Here is a 4,002-nt window from a genome sequence, read left to right on the forward strand (position 1 = left end):
AGTGAAAATCTAGCAACAATGTACAATAAAAAATTTGTTTTTCAATTATATGTGAATTAATTAAAGCGATTTTTATTTAAAAAAAAAATATTGTAAATTATTTCGTGAAATAATATTCTGTTATTGTCATAATTATTGAAATATTCTTTGAAATATTATTTTGTAATAAAAAAATACATTCCAATTTGAAATTTTGTAACATTAAAAGTAATCTAAATGTAAATTGAAAGTAATATTAATTAATCCAAAATGTTATACTTTATAAAAAAACTAAAATACAGAAACAAAAAGAAATTTTCCTTTTCTCTTTTGGCAAAATTATTTTAAAAGTTTCAAATTTGTTTTTCTTGATATGTTTGTTACTTATCCATATATAGCAAAAACTTTGATGTTCACAAAAAAGATTTTCAAATTGTATTTCAACTTTCCAAAATGAATTTAATTATTGCTTATATCTATCCTTTAAAAAAAAATTGTTATAAAATTTAAACTTATTTTTAATTCTGTTAATTCTGTATAATTAATGACTGACTCTAAATGTAAACAATATTGTGTTTTAAATATTTTAGCCTTATGCAAAAAGTTATATAAACTAAATAAGCTAATGAGCTAATTCCGTATGTTCAATTTCTTAAATAATTTAAAACGAAAAAAACTTCCTTCCAAAATATGATAGAATAATTTGAAGCAACATTGAATAGTTTCTAAGTATTAAATTGAAATTTTGCATCTGCCAGAACAATTTAGAATTTTTGGTAGCGAAATTCTTCTCCGGTAATCAAAATGAATGGTTGCAAAGTCGATTTATTTTGATAATGTTGATCAGTTAATTCGTTTAAGACACTATTCACTTGACTTTCCAAATTGTTGGTAATGTAAATGATCATTGGGAATCATGAATAGTATATTTTGTCCGTTTTCCATTGATTACCTTGGTAGACGGTAATAAAATTCAAATAGAAACTTCATATTACAAAGATGTATCATGTCTAAAATAATAATTAACTGTGTTAATGACAACGAGAAACTATATCATAGCATTAAGATTATAGAAATAAAACTACAATTTATTGTTTATTAATTTGTAATAAAATGTACGAACCTGAATCCATCATACTATTTTTTCTTTAAATATTTTTAATAAGTTTTATTTGCAGCATCTTTAATCTTTATTGTAAAATTTCCACTGCAACTTTACAAAAACTGTTCCATAAATCAAAATAAAAGTTATTATGCCGGAATAGTGTGAGTAATTCTATCTTATCAACCTTATATATAGAGATTATCAATCTGGAAAAATACAATTTTTATTAATTAAATATTTATGTGATTTTATTAACACATTATAAAATTTTTTACTAAGACAAAAAAAGTTTGATAAAAAACTTAAAACTTATAAAATCAAAAATTTTTTGTTCGGGCAAACATCTTTTTCTTCAATGCTTTTTGCTCACAAACTACTTGCACATTCAAGTATTATTGTTACATAATTACTCTTGTTTAAAAAACGTCAGGTTTTTTAAAATGTTCGCGGAAGAACACTAAATAATTTATATTTCTTAAATTTTCTAATTTCAATGACAAGTCTTACCAGCTCAGGTGCTTTTAAGTATCTAAATAGTCATTCCACCAAAATTTGTTCCAGATTCCTGTTGCTGAAACATATTTTATTTTTGGACTTTGTAGTTTTTTTCCATTTTGGTATTAATTCATCCCAATCCCGTATGTATTTAAGCTCAGTGCAAATATTTTTTGCTTCTTGAGGTGAAACGTTTTCCATATCTATATAATAAGTGTGAAACATATAAAAAGCATTCAGTTAAGTAAAGTACAAAATTATAACTATTTTAAATATAGCAAAAATATTTACCATTTTGTTAAGTATAGTCTATTTGATACTCTAATTTAGGAAAAATAGCATTATCTGATACATCGTCTGTTGTTCCTTTTTTTACACTCTGCATCTGAGACTCTAGATTGCAATTTTTCATTCTTATTCATTTTCCCTTTGGTTCAATAAATAGCTCTTTCACGCTCCCAGAACTAACCTGGTTTAATTCAAGTAGCACATCGCAAACAGTAGTGCATCGTTTTGTATTCATATAATTTTAAATATTATAAAATTTGACGATGAGTATATTATACACATAAAATTAATTTAAAATACTTACAAATCTAAGTATTCAATATTCACCCAAAATAAATAAAGATAACTACATAAATTAAATTTGATTAAAATATAATATCTAAGCCATTTTACTGAAAAAAAGCATTATCTTTAAACAACCTGTAGAAATAGTAATATGCTTAAGTATGTATTAGGGATGTTTATGTATGCATGTATATATGAATATATTGTCTTCCGACGAATGATTTTTTATTATTTTGATTTGTTGCAAAAATCTTTGTGTTGTTTAATCTTTTTAGTACTTTTTAATTATAAAAAAAAAATAAAAAAACATGAAAAGTGTGAATAGAAGAATAAAAGAGACAAAAATAACTGTAAATAAGTTTGGACGCTTCGAATGATTTTAACATTCATAGTTTATTTCACCTATATACATACATACATGCATATACATATATAATTTCAAATATTTAAAATTTAACTTACCAATATTTCGATTCCTTTTTTTTCTTTTCCTTTTATGTTTCACTTTTGTACCAAATTTTTTACATAAATATAAATCTTCATAAATGTATGTACATATGTATATATTTTTCAAAAAATTTAATAAAATTAATAAAATGTGTTTGTAAAGTAAATTTTAATTCTTTCAAAGTTATGTTTTAGCAACTTTGTTAATATTTTGTTCATATAAATTTCTAATATTTATGTTTTTCTTAAATTATACTTTTACTAGAATTATTTTAACTTTAATTTTTTTAATACATACATACATATATTTTTAAATTATTATTCACTGAAAAAAAAAAACACTTTACTAGCAAACACTCTTTATGCGAGACTAGAGACGAATAAAATTTAATCTGTACAAGACATAAAAATCAATGTGGTTTTGATAACTGTTTCTCTCATATACGTAAATAAACGATTTACTTTTTGCTCTCATGTGATCTTTCTCCCATATTTATAAGAAAAATCACCTAAGAACTTAGCCGGCTTAACAAAATATTTGGCAAAATTGATATAAACTTTTAATTTGGCTAAGTTTTTTGCAATTATAACCAGCGTTACCATTTTATGGCAAGTGGGATGAGCCCGTTTTTCTTGCTAAAGATCTATTTGACTGATTTTTCGTCTTGAAGAAAACATTAATTCTTCTTTTTTTAAAGTTTTTTATATATAATTTGATTATAAAAATTTTGCAAGACCTTAGAATTAAGTTGTAAGATTGTGTACAATGCTCTTAGTATTGGTAATTTAATATTACTATAAAACCCATTTCCATATTAGAATGTGTTTTTTTAGTTGTAAAATATCGAATATGCAGCAAAAGGTTTTTTAAATATTTTATTCCCAATTTTATATATTATTTACATATAAACAGAAAATTTTTCAGACCTCATACAACAAAATAAAAAACGCATGGTAATATAAAATTTGAATTAAATTTGCAATTAGAATAGCAATAAGTTTTTTAATTCGAAAATTAAGCACATTATTAATCTTGGCCCTTTTGTTTTACAATTTGACCTATTAATTGTTTCATGAATGGTAACCCTGGTTATAACCTATTCATAGACCATGTATTCAATACTTAAATAAATTAATAACTGCACTTTTCTCTCTTACATATGTATGTACGTATACATGTATAAAATCACCTAAAAACTTAGCTAATTTAACATAAAACTTGGCAAAATTGTTATAAATTTACCAGCTTATTTTTGGGAATTAGGTATGACATATTTACAAGCAGAGGCGATTCTACTATGTGTTCAAGAGTAGCACTTGCACTGATAACTAAAAATTCTGAAATATTTTTTTTCCTCTATTTATATCTATGTTAAGTATACGAAAAGTTGTAACATAAATAA

The 4,002-nt window shown here is 23.4% G+C and overlaps 1 long non-coding RNA gene across 1 annotated transcript; it reads right to left on the bottom strand.

Annotated features, from left to right (window-relative positions):
• Window positions 1-693: 693 nt before the first annotated feature.
• On the bottom strand, window positions 694-2,637 carry LOC129609853 (uncharacterized). Its single transcript, XR_008697038.1, has 4 exons — window positions 1,871-2,637; window positions 1,592-1,782; window positions 1,103-1,290; window positions 694-989 (listed from the first exon to the last, which is right to left on the bottom strand). It is a non-coding gene; the product is annotated as an uncharacterized LOC129609853 (long non-coding RNA).
• Window positions 2,638-4,002: the final 1,365 nt, after the last annotated feature.

Source organism: Condylostylus longicornis, unplaced genomic scaffold (genome assembly GCF_029603195.1).
Source record: "Condylostylus longicornis isolate FDR11 unplaced genomic scaffold, ASM2960319v2 ptg000040l, whole genome shotgun sequence".
NCBI lineage: Eukaryota > Metazoa > Arthropoda > Insecta > Diptera > Dolichopodidae > Condylostylus > Condylostylus longicornis.